This window comes from Triticum aestivum, chromosome 1B (assembly GCF_018294505.1).
Source record: "Triticum aestivum cultivar Chinese Spring chromosome 1B, IWGSC CS RefSeq v2.1, whole genome shotgun sequence".
Taxonomy (NCBI): Eukaryota; Viridiplantae; Streptophyta; class Magnoliopsida; order Poales; family Poaceae; genus Triticum; species Triticum aestivum.
In genome coordinates, this window is record NC_057795.1 from 639,081,554 (window position 1) to 639,103,642 (window position 22,089).

The 22,089-nt window shown below is 44.7% G+C and overlaps 1 pseudogene; it reads left to right on the forward strand.

Annotated features, from left to right (window-relative positions):
• Window positions 1-751: 751 nt before the first annotated feature.
• Window positions 752-8,152, forward strand: LOC123080989 (probable gamma-aminobutyrate transaminase 4; annotated as a pseudogene).
• Window positions 8,153-22,089: the final 13,937 nt, after the last annotated feature.

The window sequence follows — 22,089 nt, forward strand, 5'->3', positions numbered from 1 at the left end:
TTGTACAGAACGCGTATAGGAATTTCGTAGGAATATAATTTATTTCCTGTGTTTTTGAAGTAAATTGTACATCTACTCAGAACATATTTTCTGCATAGGAACGGGACAAAAGGTCTCTTAGCAGACGAAACTTTCTCCTGGGCGAAGGCCGGGGCAAATGGCCTAGCTAGTTTACTGCCAAGATAAACCCTTAGTGCCTGGGGCTGAGTAACCACCTCCTCTCTTCTGCTCTTGTAATCTCTTGCTATGCCTATCTGTGTGCACGTCGTGGGACGTTACCCCTGTAACCTAACTCTCTCTTTTCCTTTCTACCTATCAATTTGCGTATTCACGCACGCAAAAAAAAAACCCTTAAGATGACAAGTGCCATATTATCAAATTCATGTATTATTCATATAGGAATTCTATGTTTTTATTTCCTCCAAAACGAGGAAGCCCTTAAGAGTTTCTCCCTGTCAAACAGGAAGATGTGGAGTGGAACAAAAAGACCAAGAGACATCAAGCGGCGTCGGGCCGTGGTTAATTACGCTAGGTACACATACACGTAATGGTAGCTCACGGACAAGTTAGTCAAGGATAAGGCCGATCGAGGTGACATGTCCTTTGTACTGTTGTTGTCTATCTGACAGAGCATGTTACTTTTTGCAAAAGAAAAAATAAGGCCGAGATGCCGTGCCCGTTAATATGAGACTATCTATGTTGCGGCGTTTGACGAAATTGCTCGCAGGCTGCGCTGGCGAACAAGCATTTCTGTTGCTACGACACTATATATATACCTGGTATGCATCCCCTCATATCATATGTTACTCCAAATAAGTACTCTTGCGAGAGCGAACGTTAATTCATCTTGGGGAAGATGACGACTCCTCGAGGCCTGCTCCAACAAGATGCCTTGTCCGACCAGGCGGCTTCCGCACGGCCAGACTCTGTTCAAGAAAATGGGTATGAAAAGAAAAATGGTTAATGTGGGAGTTCTGCATGAACTGCATTATTTACAGGTTGTTCACTGATTTATCGATTTATTAATTCTACCAGGGTTAGTAAGGAGCATGCCATGCTGGCACCGTTCACAGCCGGATGGCAGACCGCAAACTCGCCCCCGTTGGTTATCGAGAGATCCGAGGTTTCATCCACGCACATGTGACATTACTTCGGTTTACTTCTTCATTGAACATGATCTATCAGTTCGTAAGCAGATGATGTTTTAGATATAGACCATGTTTCCAACATACAACTTTAACATTTCCCTTTTATGTGACTACCATAAATCCTCTTTCTTTTTCTCTACAGTAAAAATTAGTACTGAGGAACACCTTTACAATCTTAGGTACCTCTATATTATTCTCCACTCGCAACAAAAAATAAATTGTGGGATTGCGCGAAAAGAAAAAAAAGGTGGTTGGCCGCTATAACAACTGGAGGAAACTACCCCACGCTGCCGGGGGAGTTGTTTCTCTAGCCTACTATCCCTAAAATTCTGTACATAAACATAAGGCTGGGAGATTTCCCAATATTTTTTTATCTCACCAGAAGGTTTTTTCCGTTAGGATAAACTTGTACGAAGGGATTAAAATATTCAAATGACAGAAAGGTGAAGGTTTCTAGCTAGTATTGTAGGAATATCTCAGTATTAATTTATAGAATTATGATTATGAACTTATTTTGCATCGCAAACCAAATGAAATTGTTTTTTCACTTGAGTAATCCAAATATATTTGTTCTTATAAATAAATCATTAAATTAAAAAATAAGGCTGACATCACATTTACTAGGACGTCTCCCTTAGCTCTGAACGGAGGTGGTTGATTGATTGATATATATGCGGGGTTGTTATGTTTATGATGCCAACGGGAACAAGTATCTGGATGCCCTTGCAGGATTGTTCTCTACAGCTTTAGGTATGTGCATGTGTTCGAATGCGCATTTAATTATTTAAAAAACAACCAGAGCACCAATAATTTTTTCGTTCGGTTTAATTAGTCCCACATCAGAAATTGATGATGGGGGAGAAAAACATAGAAGCTGGGGCCGCCCTCACCAATTAGGCTAATCCTTTGGGTTGACGAAACAGTGGATCTATGGTAGTTTGACGAAACAGTGGCTTGATTGCAAACTGGGCTTGTTTCATAGATATATACCACTCATGCTATTCTACAGGTGGTAGTGAGCCTCGATTAGTCAAAGCTGCAACTGAGCAATTAAACAAGCTGCCCTTCTACCACTCCTTTTGGAACCGTACAACCAGACCCTCTTTGGTACATATTCTGCATCTTTCACCAATCATTGGTTCATTCGAGTACTCATTCTTCCCCAAGTATCAATACAAGATGGAATGCTAGCAATCGCTGACTTAGTTCTGCTGTAAACACCAAACATCAACGGTTGGAGCTTTGCTGCTACTTGCAGGATCTTGCGAACGAACTTATTAGCATGTTTACTGCCAGGGAAATGGGGAAAGTGTTCTTTACCAGCAGTGGTTCAGAAGCAAATGACTCTCAGGTAAGCTTGCTAAAGTACCAACCAATCATGCGAAAATACACAGGAGTGCTCGTCCTCGCCTGGTCTCGGTATCTTGCACCGTCCTTTGTCAAATGGATCCAGACAGGTGCAGGCCTTGATTAATGCTGCATCCAGTTGGCCCACCTTGCACGGTAACGTCGTCACTTCGATGCTGGACCTGACGGCCAGCTCCGTCTACCGGCGGCAGTACTGCTACCGTATTGACATGCGTACGCAGCTGATTACTGATCGCACGCAGGATGCCAGCCACCGATCCCATTGTCGCATCTCCATGCACCAAGGAGCTAGAGCTGGACTACAATTTTTTTCTTCTAAATTCGCCGTTTGCACGCTACAAAATTTTCTAACCTTGCCATTATCTAGAGAACATTTTTTTCTTATAGTTACCATCGGACCATGCCAATTTCTAATTTTCTATAATGTGTGTGGTTTTTTAAGAAAACTTTCAATTTATTCATCAACTGTCATGGCAGTACAAAGAACAATAGAAATAATAAAAATTACATCCAGACCAATTAACCAACTAGCGACAACTAAAAACATTGAAGCAAGCCGAAGACGCGCCGCCGTCATCGTTCCTCCTTTACTGGAGCCAGGAAAAACTCATTGTAATAGAGAGTCAGGAAGCCGTCGTGCTAAGACTTCATAAGACCAGCGCACCAGAACAGCAACCGCCACCGATGAATAGAAGTGTAGATCAGAAAAATCCAACTTGAGGCACAGGAACGTAGACGCACCAAGGCTGGATCCATGGAGAACCACCGAAGACCAACACTGACCAAATCCCACGAGATCCACCGAAGACACACCTCCACACGCCTTTCGACGACGCTCTACACAACCCCGAAACAGGGACTAGGCTTATTTTAACTACAGGGAGTCGCCGCCGTCTCAACTCCCTAAGTAGGATACAAACCCTAACCAACCCTAAAAAGGACCTAAAAAGGAGTAGGAGTCCTCCCACCAGCGAGGGCCGAGGTCCACTGCGCCTCCATTGCCCTAAGGCCACCGGAGACAAGGTGGATCAGCGGTAGCGCCGACGGGAGACGAGAAGACCCTCGTCCTGGGAGGAGTTTTCCTGAGGAGAGCTAGATGCGATCTAGCAAGCCCGGATTGAGTTTTCCCCAGAACCCATGGTTATTTGTTGGGCGGTGCAAGAAATTAACACATAATGCATGTGTTTTTTGGCATTGTACCATGGCAACTTTAAAATATATCACCATGACAATTTAAATCACATGATAGTTATTATTTTAGAGCATGGAAAAGCTATTAATTAAAGCATTGTGTTTTTATGTTTTTCGATCATAGCAATTTGACCATTAATGGCATAGCCACTTTATTGTGTTCCATCATAGCAACCTTTTCATTTTACAACCTTTTTCAAATTTGCATGATTTTTAGCGACAACTTAAAACTTCGATGCCATGGCAAATTAATTTCTGTTGCCACATGGCACTTAAGTTATATCTATAGCTATGGCAACTTAAAATACGTTGCCTTGTACAGGACCATAGCAATTGCCTGTAGTTTCTTTAGATAACTACATACTCCCTCCGTCCGTGAATAAGTGTACATCTAGCTTTTGTCTTAAGTCAAAGTTTTAAAACTTTGACCACCTTTCTAGGAAAAAGTAAAAGCATTTATGGCACCAAATTAGTAGCACTAGATCCATTTTGAAATGTACTTTGATAATATATCAATTTGATGTCATATATGTTACTATTATTTTCTATAAAGTTGGTTAAAATTTTAAAACTCTGACTTAGAACAAAAGATAGATGTACCTTATTCGTGGACGGAGGGAGTATGCCATATTTTGGAATGTCTAAAAAGACTTATACTTAGGAACGGAGGGAGTAGGTGTTTTTATTCCGTGCTGGACTAGGCAAATTCATGTAGGGTTCTTCTTTTCTAATTACAATGCAAATTTGCCGTGTAGAAAATTTCCTTTTTCTCTTATTGGCCATGGCAAATTTTAATTGGTTATTTCTTTTTTTAGCATAATTTTGTCAGTTTTTTCCATGTGTTCATCTGATGATGATACTACTCCCTCCGATCCATATTATTTGTCTTAGATTTGTCTAAATACGGATGTATTTAATACAAAAACATGTCTAGATACATTTGTATCTAGGCAATCAAAGACAGGTAATATGGATCGGAGGGAGTACTATTTCTTTTCACCGTATGCACTTTTTGGTATTTGAACCATGGCAATTTATTGATCTTAGTATGGTAAATGTATATTAGATATAGGTGGATTTCCCCCTGGCATCATGGCTATTTTTTCTCTCCTTGCATATATAAAACATTTCAAAACATAGCTATATTGCGAGCTTCATGATGCAATATCATCTTGTACATGCAAACTTCATAAATACCATGCCTCTTTTTATAACTTGTACATGGCAAATTCTACGACTTCTCATTAGCAACATCTTAATGTAAAATGTTACACCTTTTTGTCATGGCAAAAATTTACAACTTCATAAACTACTTTTGTATCTTCTTTTAGCTTCGTTTTTTATGCATTATGCTATACATCATGGCAAATTTATACTTTGTGTCATGGCGAAATCGTTATACTCTATAGCACGGTAACTTTGTGTGCAATTTTTTTTGTTACACGCAAAAATTTTATGCTCTACGGTACGACAAATTTACAATATATAGCATGGTAACTTTTTTTGCCCGAATTAAGTTTACTTTGGGACTTTTTTGCCGGCCTCGCCGCCCCGCCGCAACCGGTGCAGGCAGTTCTTGAAGGACGCACTACCGCCCGCAATCGCCAAGGCGCGAGGCCGGATCCTCCACTATCCCAACGGCGGCGGTGGCGACACTCCCTCGGGCTCGCAGACCATCGTCGGCATTGGCCGCACGACCCTCCGCGCCCGGAAGAAAAAGCGGACCTGCTGCTCCACGAGCGCCAAGCAGCGGCTAGACAAGGCTGTCGTGGACCCACGCTCTAACGCCGCTGGCGGAACGACGACGAGAAAATACCGCCCGTCTAATGTAAATTATGATCAAAGTTAAGTGAATTCCGTCTTGTTTGCATGAATTTCGTTCTGTTCATTGAAATATGATTTGAATTATATGTTGGGCGGTTGGATGGCCAGCCCCGCATCAGTGTCCACGAACTAGTCACTCTTGGTCCGTGGACAGATGCGGTGCCCGTTTTAGGGCCAGCTTCTGAGATGCCCTACCTGAACCATGGGAAATATGCGGAAATCCAATTCGGCTCCCGGGTGCACGTGCTCCTGCGTACAGAAATGACTTTTCAAATGTCAAAGAATCCTCCCCAAAAAATTATGTGTTCATAGTCACAGGCAAATGCCACTTGCAATATTTTTTAAGGTAAAAAGGTCAAGCATTTTGGCCTGTGAAAAAAAAATTCAAACCCCAAATGTTACACCCAAAATTTGTTTTTTCACCAAAGAAACAGTACTGCTACGCTTCGCATGAAAATTATCAGGCATGCTTGCGGCACTTACAAGAAAGTCTGCAAAAGATCAGAATTTTTAGAAATATTTGCTATTTTTTCCAATTTACTGTTCATGCGGCAGCAAATGCTCCGGGAGCCAAAACGCCATCCCCGGAAAATATGATCCTTTTGCAAGTACATCGGGAGCACGTCTCTAGCATCAATGTCCACCATTTTGTTAAATGTTTACTAGGTATTTCTGTCTTTTTTAGTTGGAAGGAGGTATTTCTGTCCGGCAAAAGATGACCTGAATCCCGTACGGTAGGACTTGGCACACCCGCTGTTGCCGTGTTCCGTCCGTGCCGGTCCTTTCTTCAGACCTACATCCTGCACCGTGGTCCATCTCCACGCGGTCACGGCAATGCACCGTTCCATTGCCTCGTATACTCGCCAGGATTTCCATCTGCAATAAATGCTGACTCATCACAGACGTTGTGCTATTGGTCCACAATAACAGGATCAGGCGAGCTCGTCCGCCCTTTTGCTGCTCTCCCAATCATGCACGTAGTTTACACCAGGAAAAGTTATATCAACAAAAAGCAATACCAGCAGTCTGAAACTTTCGAAGTTCAAATTTGAATGTGCGCATTTTTTTTGAATTATTTAGAACCATGGTAGAAATGATCTAGGTTTTAAAATATCACTGCATATCCAATGATCTAGGTTTGAATGAGGCTCGCTTGGTTTATTAGTTGTACTTTTTCAGGAATGTCACTGCATATCTATTTTTTCCTTCAATATGTTTATGTTCTTTTTATAACTGCGCTGGATGTAAGAGACATAATAAATACAAAGATCTTGAATGTTGTATTTTGTTTATTTCCTTGAATTTCTACTATTATAATGTTTTTTTTATATATTCAATTCTTTTGCAGGTCAAGCTAATATGGTATTATAACAATGCGTTGGGGAGGCCAGGCAAGAAGAAAATCATTGCAAGATCCCAATCGTAAGCTACATATTGTTTACCACTTGTGTTCCTCACACCAAGAGTGTAGTTTTTCTGCTTTCATGTTTTCCCCTTTAGTCCCTTCATGTTACATATCTATGGTAATTTCTGTTAATTGATCCTCTCTAAATAACAATTTTCGTAGGCATCAAAGGAGTACATCCCACCTGGTCATAATGATATTCTTGAGATGATATTGGTTTTAATATCATGCTTAATAACATTTATGATATTCTCTAAATAACATTTTGAGAAAAAAGATCATATTTGGCGCACATGCACCTGACGTTTTGAGGGTGTTAGGAGACAAAGCAACACACGAGGAATTGGGAATTCTGGGTGCTTTCCAATATGACCAGGGGTGAGATCAATGAAGGCTCATTACGTCTGATATCTATCTATATCTATAATAGTAAGTACGAATTATTATGATTGTCCTTTTCTCTGCTGAATGATCAATCATATTCATACTGATTGATTTCACCTGCAGGGACATGTACCTCCATTGTGACGAAAGCCTTATGCCATGGAATCCGTCGGCATGGAGTGCCTGCAACTTCCCCGGAACAACCAGCACCGGAGAGGTACGCTCCTTTAATTCGGCGGCTTGGTTCTCGGGTAGGATGCCCCTCTATCTTCATTTTTTTCTTTCACGTATGATATCCTCTTCGACCCAACGATTCTGGTGTTCAACATAGTTCTAGTCAACGGATTCAGGAAAATATTGGGATTTTTATTAGGGAACTGACAACCTCTCTTTCTCATTTTCATACAGTAGTTGAAATATTGTCTACTGATTATGTGTCCATCTCCTACTGTTAAGTACATGACCACAATAAAAATCAGGGAATCGCAATGTTCTGTATGTGTTGCAGCACCATGGTAATTTCTTTGTTCATTAGTGGGGCTAAAATATGCAGCCGATGAAATTATTAAGGAACTAAGATTGCCACTCGCTTTTCCAAGATCACAAGTCATTTAGCTTGACCCCTTGCATACTGACTAACTTAATTTCAGTGTGTTTATTCATCTAATAGTTTCATTCTTTCAATGCAGGATTGTCTTACTTACATGAACATTGATGCTGGTTGGTGTAACGGTTACAGTGGCTCGCATACTCACTTACTTAATTAGTGTATTTTTTCATCCAATGGTTTCATTCTTCCAATGCAGGATTGTTTTGCTTAAATGAGCACTGATGCAACTTGGTGTAACGGGTACAATGGGTTCATTATTTTAGTTTTGAGATTTGGAAGAGGGTAACTCAACAAAAGGTTAGCATTCATCACCATAACTGTCTTCTGCACACTTGTTGAGTATCCATGTAATTCTGACTAGTTCCTGGTGTTAGTGAACCCCGTATATTTATATAGTAATGCTTGTTTTTCAACTTAAAAATTCATGAAGTTTCAAAGCTGCTTTCAAGGAAGTCTATAAACTAAACAAGTGTCTTTCACGACAAGTAGCTCAATGGCATGAAGTATTCCATAGAGGATGACTATTCCATGATGAAACAGGAGGTAGGGCTCTTCTTCACAAATAATTTGAAGCCGATTTTTATTACATGCATGCTTATTTCTTTTACTCTTTTTCTTCATTTTTTTTGGTTTCTTCATTGCACGGCAGGCGTTCCCAAGGAAGCAAGTACTGTGATATGCCTATGCGATCAATCCAGTGGATTATTGTTCTCGATCTGATTTTAGGTCCGTCTGCCTTAGGTACCGGAGGATAAAGCTCAGGAGATGATTACGGAGGCAGTAAAAAAGCTGGTATTGTGCTTGTATGATATTGCACCTTCTATATGCATGCTTGTTTTAAAGATACTGCTATGCTAACTGACAATCATTTAATTTCTTCAGGGTATAAAACCCAGATTATGTGATCAGTATATCAGAAAGAAGGTAGACCTTGCCCGAGCTATCATACTGATTACTGTGGTAGTCTATCCTAATCATTGTTTGTAATTGTGCATAAGGTTGATATCTTCTCTGTTTATGGTAACCAACTTATTTGTGCCTATAAACTACTGTACGTACATGATTGCTAAAAAGTATTTACGGCAAAGATAAAACATATAGGCAAACAATCATAGAGATACGTGGTATTAGAGCTTCTAAGTAATGTAACTATTATGATTGTAAACCTATCTCCTTTTCCAGATATGCAGGTTAGGGAAACTCATTTTTCTGATATTTAAAAGCTACTCCCTCCGTCCCATAATATAAGAGCGTTTTTTTATATTATGGGACGGAGGGAGTATCTTCATGTTCATTATAGGTGCAAGATGGCAGCAATAATCTCCACTCAGAACAAGCGTCGACCAAGCACGGAGATAAGAGAGGACACTTCTCTCTATTAGCTAGCTAACACAATATATGAAACCCCTAAATTAACCCTACAAAACTCCCAACCCCCCCACCCCCCCCCCTTTAAGAAAATAAATTAAAACCCCCAGCCCCTGAAGTGCTGACGCGTGGATGTCTTTTGGTCCCGGTTGGTGCCACCAACCGGGACAAAAGGCCCTCCTGCTTGGGCAAGCCGCAACGGCCACGTGGAGCCCCATCTGTCCCGGTTCATGGGCGAACCGGGACTAAAGGTGTTGGCCTTTAGTACCAACACTTTAGTCCCGGTTCGGCAACCGGGACAAATAGGCCTTATGAACTGGGACAAATGGGGCTTTTTCTACTAGTGGGAGTCCAAGTTAGGAAGGAGAACCGATCATTGAAGCGGGAGGGCAATCGCAGCTTAGACCAAACTTCATGTGTAAGCTACAGGCGCCGAAGAGATGCAACACAAATTCAAGCTCCTAGTCACAGAAAGCACAAATATCACAGACGCATGCAGACGGGATCTGGAACTCTAGAGGCTGGCTGGAGCCAAATGCATTGAGAGCCCTTCCGGGGATGGAACGTGAGATATCGGCATAGGAGTAGGGTAGGGTAGCCAGCCCAGAATTGGCTACATGTATTCTCTGAAAGACGATCACTTGATCACCCTTTGTAACCTCTCCTTCTACTAAATCAATGAAAACCAGCAAGAGCTGGATGTTTCAAAAAAAAAAAAAAATCATGGCGATCACTCCCTTGGTCCCTCAGTCTATCTATAGTGGGCAGTCTGTTTTGAGCCAAAGTCCATAGGAAAAATTTAACTTTCTCTCAATCTTCAGCCTCTAAATCATCTCAAGCTCAGGCCTTACAATAGAACCGATGAATTGGCATGAGTAGGCCGAGCTGGCAGTGTACTGCTTAGTCTTCGTCCAGTTCCAGCAGATGGTGTCCCGATCATCTGTAAGATTACTAGATGACCCGTTGCGCCAATGGCGCAAGGGGCGAGAGCAAACCATGCAACTTAGAATATTTCGAGGCCAATATTTTGTAAACATAAGGAAATAGTTCATAAGAAGTGCTATATATTACATTGATGGTAGGTTCATAGGCTCAGAGAAAGTCATGATATCAGTTTATGCTAAGCAAAGCTATATAGGCAAAGATACATCATCTAGATTGCTTTGATCACCCAACTTCTGGTAGCTAAGATATGTAGGCTTTCATCTTCCTCGTAATTAACTTTTTTGCTTTTTGTCTTCCATGCTGCTTCTGCAGAATCAAACTGTATAATAAATGAATAGGAAGACCGATCGTAGTTGCACACACAAAAACATTTGGGGGAAGAACTTTGAATGGTGAGTATTCTCTCAGGTCCTTGTTTTCTTCGATGAACAAATCTGTGTAAGAATACAGTGCTAGTATTGGATGCATACAATGTGCTAGAAATTTGATTAGAAATAATAATCGGATTACCTTATTAAAGCTTATGGAAGAGAGTCTTGACTGCATGTTTCATTGGTGTCACAGATCACCTCATCATCTAAGCACATGGCGGGTATGTTTGGTGGGATGTCCCTAGTAGGAATAATGTCTCCCACATTCTATCCCCATCCAGATGATGCATACAACGTTGTCGAAGGGCGTTTCGAGGTGTGTCTCTATCAGATCTCATGGGATTCGGCTGGTGCTGGTCTTTGGTGGATCTGTTTGGATTTGATCTTCGTTCGTGTTAGTTTGGGTGTGTTCAGGTTTGATCCTTCCGATTTATGACTTTCTTCAACGGTAATGGTTGCTGCTCCGTTGCGTTGGTCCTATGGGGCCTTAAAACGACGACTTCCTGATTGTTTACTACAATAAGGTTTGTCTGGCTCTAGCGAGGGAGGGGCGATGACAGCATCGCACCTTCGACTCGTCTCAGTGTTTGTAGTCGTCTCTAGGTGGTCCGTTATATTTTTTATTACCTTTGGTGTTCTTTGTACTCCCATCATTGAAGATGAATAGATTGAAAGTTTCTCACTCAATGAAAGCATATCTTTATCTTTATCGTTATCTTTATAAATCACTAAGCTCCCTAGGGGTAGGAGCTCCCTCGTTCAATTGAGGGGGGCGATTTTGACCTGGTCATCACACTTGTTTCCGCGACATCACACTTGTTTTTGTGAATAAAAACTCCATGAGAATATGGACCCTCAAAAAAGGAAAAAACTCCCTGGGAATGGATGGCTGGGACTGCTCTGACATGTGTTTTTCTGGTGTCGCTTGCTTCAAAACTTCACCGGCGAGCCTGTGGATTCACCTTTCCTCTTTCGGCCGCTCTGGTGGTCGGTGGCGGGGATGGGAATCCCGGTGCCTCCGATCTGTTTAGTAGTTTAGATCAGGGTTTTTTAGTCCACACCGGTGTGGCGCTCGGGCGGATAGTGGCCCTACTTCTTCGAGTTTGTCTTTCAGGGTCTGATCGTCCTCGAATTCGTCCATTTGGACATAGTCGACGAAGCTCTGGCGTAGATTTCTACCCTCTCCTTGGGGCCGTGAAGTTAGGGTTTCTTGTCATATGGCGAGATTTGGTGTCAGGTGCTTCATATCTATCCAAGGGTTCAACAACCACTACAAAAAAAAGACACATCCGTGACATTTTGGGCCGGACGATTTTTTTTTCTTTCATACATATGACACTTCTATGATGATAATTGTGACAAAACCCGGTATCATCATAGATGTGGTGGGCTCCTACTTCTATGACAAAAAATCATGACAGAAAATGGGCTTTTCGTCCTGGGTGGGCCGGAGACGCAGCTGCATGACATTCTTTGGGCCGTCCATGACGGAAAAACCGTGGTAGAAGTGAGGGCGAGGAAAATTTCAGAGAGTTCCCGGTTACGGTGGGAGGTCGGGGGCCGAGCGATGCGTGTTTCTATCGTACACGTACGCGCGTGTGTGCGAGGTGTTGACTCTAACTGAACCCAAGCGAGGCGTTGGGCTCTAACTGAACCCGAGCGATTGCACTGCAGGCTACGCGTTACTAAACCCGAGCGATCGATCGATGGCTGTTAACTGAACCCGATCGAGCAATTCTTTCGTTACTGCTGCCAACTGAAGCCGATCGATTGGATGAACAGTGAGCATTGCGGGGGGGGGGGGGTTAGATGAACAGTGAGCGATGGTGTTGCCTCTGGATGAACAGGACCTCGTGGTGTGGATGGCTGGATGAACAGTAGACGGTGGAGGGATGGTTGAACAGGACCCCGTGGTGTGGAGGGCTGGATGAACAACAGACGGTGGAGGGGTGCCCGTGGAGGGGTGGTTGAACAGTAGCCGGTGGAGTAGCGCACGGTGGAGGCTGGATGAACATGAGCCCGTGGAGGCTGGAGGAGGTCAACGGTGGAGATGAACAGTATCCCGTGGAGTCCCGTTTTGCGGTAAGCCACACCCCTCCCGATGAACAGGACCCCCGTTTCGACCGTAGCGCTCCATCACAAGTCTGTTTCGTCCGTTTTGCGATACGCCACACCCCTCCCGATCAACAGGACCCCCGTTTCGACCGTAGGAGGTCCGTTTCGTCCGTTTTGCGGTACGCCACACCCCTCCCGATCAACAGGACCCCTGTTTCGACCGTAGGAGGTCCGTTTCCTCCGTTTTGCGGTACGCCACACCCATCCCGATCAACAGGACCCCCGTTTCGAACGTAGGAGGTTCGTTTCCTCCGTTGTGCAGTATGCCAGGCCTTGTTTCCATCGCCTGTTCCGTCCAAGCCCTCCCGATGAACACGACCACGCATTCCGTTCCGACCCAGCCGGTTGGCTCCCCATGAACACGACGACGATGCTGTTTCTCCGTTCCGACCCAGCCATGTACACGAACCCTGGCCGTACGTATGCGCGAGTAGGCGTTCGAGACCCTGCCCGTATGTACGTACGTGGCCGTATTTTCTTTCTTGCACCCTGGCCGCTGTACGTACGTGTACATGCTACGTGTGCGCCTCTACTACAACACGTACGCGCCTCTACTATGACACGTGCGCGCCTCTACATCGACCAGTATATATGTATGTACACGTTCGCGACTAGAATGACAATGCTACGTACGCTTCGACCAGGTGGGTCCCGACAGTCAGGCACTTCCTTGCCTGCGAAGATGTAGCTGGTGGGTCCCAACAGTCAGGGGGGTGAATCGTTTTGTTTTTTTTGCCCGGACGCACTTCCTTGCATGTGAAGGTGTAGCTGGTGGGTCCCAGCAGTCAGGGGGGAAACATTCTTTTTACGAAATACGGTGGCCCGTCCGGTGGGTCCCTATTGTCAGGTGGAGGAATAATTATTTTGCGCGTAATAAGGAGGCACTTCCTTGCGGCCGCCGTGAACCCAACTGTCAGCCTCTCCACGCACAGTACTCTTCCGATGGAAGTCGGTCGTTGACCACGTTGACCACGCCGCGCCGAGAGCACCATGGCGGTGGATGACGGCGAGGCCTAGGAAGGGGACGACACGGAGCTGGGGAAGATGCAGTAGTGGATGCCCACACGAAGAGGAGTACGAGGGTTCACTGGTTTGGCTGCGGTGTGAGGCTGCCGTCGCCACAGAATAACAGGGGGTGTGGGTGAGTAGAGGGATGGTCTGGCCAGCGATGGGAGTAGTAGGGGGCGGTGAGGCCTCCGCGGCATCACATCCGGCCACGGGAGGCAGGAGCATGCAGCATGACCGGCGCTGCTTTGGGCGGCTGGAGCACGAAGACCAGAGGTTGAAGAAGCACTACGGCCGTTGGATGGACATCGTACGGTTACTAGAGCTAAAATCGTTCATATTGACAAAGTTGACAAAGCCCTCCGTCCCCGTAAACTTAATAGGCCCACAAGTCAGCCTCCCACCAAGGTGAGTCCCAGCTAGCAGGGGAAGTATTCATTTTTTGTGCGTAATAAGGAGGCATTTCCGGTGGGTCCGAGCTGACAACGGGGGGAACGTTTTTTTTCGCGAAATACAGAGACCCTTCCAGTGGGTCCCAGCTATCAGGTGGAGGAATATTTATTTTGCACGTAATAAGGAGGCATTTCCTGTGTGGGCCCCTACTGCCAGCCTCTTCCGATGGCTGTTGTTTGTTGACCATGTTGACCTCGCCGCGCCAAGAGCACAAACGCGGTGGACGAGGGCGAGGCCCGGGAAGAGAACCACCCGGAGCCGGCGAAGCCACCGCAGCGGATGCCCACACTGAGGGGAGAACGAGCGCTGACTGGTCGACTGCGGGGTGAGGCTGACATCGCCGGAAAATAACAGGATGTGTGGGTGGTTAGAGGGATGGCCTGGCGGCAGCACAGCCAGCCACGGGAGGAGGGAGCAGGCAGTCCCGCCAGCGCTGGTTTGGGCGGCTGGAGCAGGAAGATCAGAGATTGAAGAAGCACGGCGGCCGTTGGATGGACATCCAACAGTCCCTGCTATGTGTTGACTAAGTTGACAAAGCCTTGCGTACGCGTCAAATTTTTTTAGGACAGCGTCATCGTCAACCTAGTAGGCCCATAAGTCAGCCTCCAAATCTGTGGAAAACAGCATACATCCCATTAGCCATTATTTTCAATAATTTACAGCCCATTTGCTAATTCTTAAGGATATTTGAAGCCCATATTCTTTTTATTAGCATTAGAGACCATATATTCTGGGCACTGCTAAAAAATTCAACGAATTTTTGCATATTTCGATGGGGTCCGAACTCTTTTAATCACGAAATTTCGACTCACGTTAAAAATAATTTTCAAAAAATTGTATCAAAATAAAATTCAAAAAACAATTCTTCGCAGAAAATGAATGAAATTTAGAATCTTAACTAGCAAGATGCCCGTTTGTTGCACGGAACATGAAGATGCATTTGTATGAGTAGTTTATCTTGTGGGAGAAAAGATAATATTTTAATGTAATTGCCAGTTGGCTTTGGTTTTATAAGAGTAGAGAGTAGAGAAATCCTGAAAAAATGATATTTTAATGCAATTGCCGGTTGGCTTTGGTTTAAAAATTTACAGCCTATTTCTTACAACTTATAGCCCGTTTTCTGGGGAAGCCCATCTCTTACTACTTACATCCCTCCTCGTCTTGAAAGATTTGCAGCCCGGCAGGGCTGAGAAAAGCAAGTAGGCCTCGGTTTTGGTATTCTCCAAAAAAAGAACTGGGATAGCCAATTTCAGAAAGAAAAACTATATCGACTGGGCTCGTCATGTGCTTAATAAAAGCGTAAGCGTGGGCTAGACGGGCCACAGCCCCCGCACAGCATGCAGTTGAGCTCCGTCTTTGAAACTGAAAAATAACTGGGCGAGCTGCTGGGTCCCTGGTGTTATCCACTCGTTGTGTAATTTTCTCGTTTATTGACTACATTGACAATGGCGTGGAACCTAGTTGTCAAACAATTAGGAGGAAGTATTTTTTTGGCTTGTAATAACGAGGCACCTGCTTGCGAAATGCAATGACCCTGGTGGGTCCCTACTGTCAGCCTCTCCACGTACAGTCATCTCCTGATTCCTCTTGGTTGTTGACCATGTTGACAATGCCAGACGGCGGCGGGCACAGCGAGTTTACCAAGGCGGAGAACGACGGCAAGGCCTTGGACGGGAATGAACAGTAGCCATGGAAGATGCGGCAGTGTAGTGGCAGGTGGAGGGGAGTACGAGGGCAACAACATGCAAGTCAAGCATACAAATGGTACAAAAGCCCAAGGATTAATTGTTCATCAAATTTTTAGACAAAACCCAGATTGAACATGACAGTAACATCTAACCCAACCACTCTTTTTTGCAGTCACAAACAAATGGATCGGTCTGATCCATAAAATCAACATCCTGTGCAAAAACATTTATTTCAGGATGTCTACAACTTGTTGTAAATAGAAGCCGAGCACGTCTAGAAGCCCATTTGTCCACCTGAAACTTCTTTTTTTGCTGTTCAACATGTTCGTCCGTGAGAAATCTCTTGCTGTAAAAATTAAGCCTCATGGACAATAGTAACCTCACATTCAACAGGAAGAATGTGACAAAGCTTCTGTTTGCCTGGTTGGATGCATATCGTCCCATCGTTTTTGTCCTCAAACGAATGTCATGAGAACTGAGAAAATCCTTGTGCTTATTACGCCAACGATTGGTTATATGTTTTTCTCCATGTGGTTCTGCCTAAGTAGACATGAAGATTGAAAACAGTTAAGGTCTGAAAAAAGAGTATGTCGAAAGAATGACAGCTCAACTGTTAATTCTAGTATAATATATACGGGCTTTCAATGTGCATGAAATCATCACCTCTATGTATAAATTCTCCAGAGATCGAAAGCATCGCAGCAAGCCAATAATTATGTCCAGATCAAAACTATACATTCTGATATATATGATCTTGACAGAATCCAGCAACATTGATAGGCTATCAATGGACGAACTCTTCATTGAGCATATAACATAATATTAGTACCCAAAGTGTACTCCAAGATGATATAAAACTTATGCGCACAAATGAAAAATGCAGCATATGATTACAAATGTGTAGATGATAATATACGGTACCTGAAAAAGTGAGGAGCCAAACACCAACTCCTTGTGATTATTAAATGGATCACGAATTACACCCAAGGTCTCCAGTTTGGGCGCATAAGTTTTATATCATCTAAAGGTGTATAACAATTATGAAGGAGCAACCTTTCAAGTGAAGGGGCATCTTCGATGATGAGCTGTTGTCCTTTAAAACAAATTCCAATGCTTAAGGTGATGCGACTTTATTTGGAGACAACTGATACCAATTTCTATTCCCAAAACAATCAGCAAGCGCTCTAGGGCAGGGCAACTAGAGTGGATGATGCTGTGCAGTGAGGCCTCCGACAGATAAACCACCACAAGCGAAAGTTTTTTTAGTAGTGGGAGTCGAAGCATTTGTACCAGATCGTCTGGTAGATGGCACCGGGCGAAGGTGGCGGTGTGGAGAGAGGAGGAAAACCACAAGATGGACAACGGTGGTGTGGGCATGAATTCTTGGCATGTTCGTGGTATGAAACTTTCGTGGTAATGGTAGAACTCAAACTGCTGGAGTTTTCCGAATTCAGGGGATGTCAGCCAAGCGTCCACCTTGCAGGGTATGGACATCAGGTAGCTTGTCGGGATGCAGGGGCATTGTACGGGGCCCTACTGGTGAGAAGAGACGATGTCTCTGAGGAGATCAAATTCAGGAAGGACAGATATCTGACGACAGTCGAGATTGAGGGGCGTGGTGCGCCATAGAGGGCGTCAGCGAGTTGAGAGGACTTGTGTGCGGCAGCAATCCTTGGTGGGGAGAAGCGAGATGATCTCCTCAAGGATGACGCCCGGGAGATCGCTGATGCGGTCCACCGGAGATTCTACCGGTTCCTCAGATCCGGGTGGGGGAGGGGGGCTCCCCGCTGGCGGGAGCCTCATCTTCTTGGCGATGGGGCCAGCCGACTCCATTTTCCTTATGGGCGTCGCGCCGAGCTCACGGGTTTGAGCAGAGTAGCCAGAGACGAGCCTAGTGGCAGTGCGAGTGGGGAAGGAGGGCTGGGGATTTCTGTAGGACTGGAAGAAGAGGAGCAGGCGTTTTCTGTACGAGTGAGGAAGAAGGTGAGCGGGGTTTTCTGGACGAGTGAGGAAGATTGGGGAGCGGGGGGAATTGGGTGGGGAGACGGAAGCGGGAGAGCGAGCTATTCGTGTTTATAAGGTCCACTGCACTAACTACTCACTTTTCCCCAAGAACTGCTCTCTTCTTTTGCGTTGCTGCATTGGAGCCAGCGCACGGGCTTGGCTGACTGGCCATGCATGCAGGATGCATGTGCCCGCCGGCCACTACATGCGCCTGGTTTGTTACTAGGCCTATTTAATAGGGTGGTTATGGAGTAAATTAAGGAGATTTATTTTCTCTGTGTGCATCCACCAAATTAGAGGATGCGGTACTGGATGCAGACACTCACATTAAACTAACACTCGGAAGAACAAAAGTTCAGCATGTCTATGCATCTCAATGATTCACCATACTATAACCAATATACAAAGCTGTGAGAAGGTGTGGAAATAAAGAAAATCGGTCGATGCTTCTCTGAGCAAAGGGCCTCCCTGCGCACACATTAATTTCCTGGGCATGCTTGTTTCTTCTCAATGTTGCAAGCACTTTGATCATGTTGGCAACTCCACAGCTAGCTAGCTGCCTCATCTTGCAATTGATGCTGACACATTTGCAGCAAACACATGAGGCAATAGAGATGACTCAACATGAGTCCATATTGTGCAGTTCCCCTGAAATCATCTTCATTGTCCTGAATCTGAAAAGATAGGAAAACGGTAGCTATACTTAAACGGTGTTGCAAAATAGTAGCACATATCAATAGCTTGGCATGACAAAACATGATCATCTAGACGAAGGGGATACTGACCTGCCTGAGGAAGATTACATATAATTTCATAAGTCCTTGGTTGATTTCCACCTTCGGCTGCACTGATTGTTTGCTCCTCCACACATGACAGGATCGTTCCGCACTGCATTCAACAAGTCAACATACGAATAAGCTAATTTCATCTTGCGGTGGTCATTGTACCTAGTTACAAATGTAGGAATACCTGGAGCACCATGAGGTTAGCTGACAGCAGGTAGGTGCAGCCATATAAATTTTGTGCGGTGCTACCAAAATTAAGGATTGTATCCCTTCCCGTTATGAGAATTCTTCTTGAAGTTGGTAGAATGTGATGGCTTGTTCTTTGCATCAAACTTGCCTTTCCCCTGAGATTTGTTCTTGTTGTTTTGGGGCTGGTTGGGTTGGAAGTTCTTCTCGTGTACCATGTGGGCACTAGAAGCTCCCTCAACGACCCGAGCACGTGTGTCTTTTGCTCTTGCCTTCTCCTCAAAATCAAGAGTGCTAATGAGATCCAAAACAGAAAACTCATGTCTCTTGTTTTTCAGAGAAGTAGCAAAATCGTTCCACGAAGGTAGAAGCTTGGCAATGATGGTCCCAGCAACAAATTTGTCCGGCAACACACACTTAAAGTACTCAAGTTCCTTAGAGAGTGACTATATCTCATGAGTCTGCTGAACAACAGAGCGCTCATCAGTCATCTTGTAGTTACATAATTGCTCCATGACGTACAACTCGTTGCCAGCGCCCGAGGGCCCAAATGTGGCCTCGAGCGCAGCCCACATGTCTTTGCCGCTGTCAAACGACATATATGAATCCACAATGGAATTGTCAAGAACACTCAGCAGGGCGGCTTTGAAGAGGGTATCCATGTTCTGAAAAGCTTCCTGTTGTGTAGGATTAAGATCGCCCTCAGGCTTACCCTTAGTGGCGTCATAGCAGTACATGATCTGAAACCAATATACTGCTCTTGTGCGCCACCTTTTATATTGCACCCCCTTAAAAGTAGGCGGTTTCAAAAGCGCAGCAAAACCACTCGGAGTAAATTGCCTGTAATCAGGTTTTTGGATTGGACTGTTGAATATATGAGCAATTTAGTATGAGATTTAATCCGAATCAGTAGTAAATAGATCATGACGACAATTGCAAACATCAAAGTAATGATGCGGACTAAAGCAGGAGGACAGAATCACATACTGTACAGCGGGAGCAGAGCCGATGTGGTTGAAGTTGTCACTCATGTCGTTGATGAAGAGGTTACCGAGGTCGGGGAAGAAGGCTGTCGTTGAGGAAGTCGTCGCTGGCAGTAGTCATAGGAGTGTGCTCCCCAAAAACCTGATCGCCCCTCTCCCGTACAGGATCACAAAAGGCGGGCTTCGGAGGACTGCTGTCCCTTCTCGCGGTGCACGCCGGAAGGAGGGATGGAGAAGAATTGCGTGGCGGCGCTAAGATCTGGAACGGTGCGAAACCATATGATATAGCGGCGGCTAGGGTAGAGCATGTCAGGTCGGTCGTGCGAGTATAATCGTAGGCCTTTGGCCCCCAAACCCCACGTCCAAGTCAATAATAGCTCAAAAAAGTCAATAATAGCTCCACCAAGGTTTGTCTAAAAAAACGGAGTAATTAAGGCATTCGTTAGTCCCTTTAGTATAAATACAATATCATTAATAATGGCCCCACCTTTTATCTCACAAAGTATGTTGGAGTACAACCGGCTACACGTTTACAATCCGCTTCTCTTCTCTCTCCACTTCTCTCTCCTTCAACTAAGCACAAATACTATATTTAAATCCTTATAGCTTGCTTATGTCATCTAATTGTAGTACTTTATCTAAAGTTACTATCCACTGTGTAGTCTGAAATGCCGGGTGTGCAGCGGGCGGTGCCCTCGGTCGGCGCGCCGCTTCAATGGTGGAAGCAGTGAGAGGTTGCGTCGCCCTGACTTGCCATTAATGTGGAGTGGCGGGCTCAGCTGGCACCGGGCGGGAAGCGCGCACGGGAGGGGGGAGGGGTTTTTGTTGGGCCAAGAAGGTGAGAAGCCAACTTGGGATCGGTCCAGACGGGGAAATATCATGTGCTCCCATACTCTGCATATGACACTAGTCTATGTTACTACTCCCTCCTTTCTGATTTATAGAGATGTTTAGAGTAACATAATAATATGTTACAGTACAAGTTACTCCCCACTATGACCAGCCTTGGCCTCTTCCAGTGCTCCACCATGTATAGCTGCTAAGGCTGCCATGTAGGCATAAAATATGATGTGGCACCAATAAACTAAGCACCTATGAATTGAAGACTTGAGTTACTAAGCCATTTAATGCACTTAGCACCTCATCTAAAGAGCATTAATAGTATAGCCAGCTGCTGGCTATAAGCCAGTGCCATGTCATCTACAACCCATCTTATAGTCAACATGTACAATAGTAGATCAAAAGAGTGTACTACTCCCTCCTTTCCGGTTTATAGGGATTATCTCAAAATTTTAGTTTTTCCATTTTATAATGCTCAATTTGGTTGTTTTCCATCACATGTTCAGATTCCAAGGTACATTAAATCATTGCATGCAAGTATTAAGAGAAAATTGACCAATGCATCTACTTTATGCATGCATGCATTGCAATTAATGCATTGATAAACATAATTTTTTGAGGAAAACAAGAGCATTAATTAGGTGCTTTTGCAAAACTACAAAAGGTATTCCACCACTCACCATCTACCTTGATTGATGAGATTTTTGAATTGAGCCCTATAAACCGGAAAGGAGGGAGTACTACTTTTTTATTCTGTGGCCCACCTTTCATTCTCACAAAGTGCCTAGGAGCACGTGCTAGAGCTATCTCTTCACGAAGAGCCCGCTTACCTTCTCTCTCCTCTTCTCTTTCCTCCAACTAAGCAGAAATATACTAGTTTATTCCTTATAGCCCGCTGACTCAGCTCTATTGTACTTGCTCTAAGCACATCTAAGCACTTACTAGCACCCCCTTGACCGTGTACCTTGACGGTGTACGTCACATTGTGTCTCATAATTTTCCTCGTCATCATCTGAGTCCTAGAAGATCTCACCCACATCATCATTAGCATGCAGCCGCCTTGATAGACAATGTGCGCAGAAGGAGCAGAGGCGACTATGGACGCACCACCACCACGTCGTGGGCACTCCGTATGTGCTCGTGTGCATGCAGCGTGCGTGTTTTTCCATCGGTGCTAGCTCTAAGGCCGAGGCTGCGGTCATCTTCGTCTCCGACTAGTAGTTGAGCAACGACGGCAAAGAGGTGCTGCAAGAGATGCGTATGCGCCGTTGCGCGCGAGCTTCGCCGTAGCACGATGAACCGAATGTCGCCACGGATGGCGCACGCCTCCATGCAGCCGAGTGTGTGCGCATGCATGTGTTATTCACGTGTATTCTGCGGCCGAGCGTGTGTGCATGCACGTCTTGTGTACGTGCG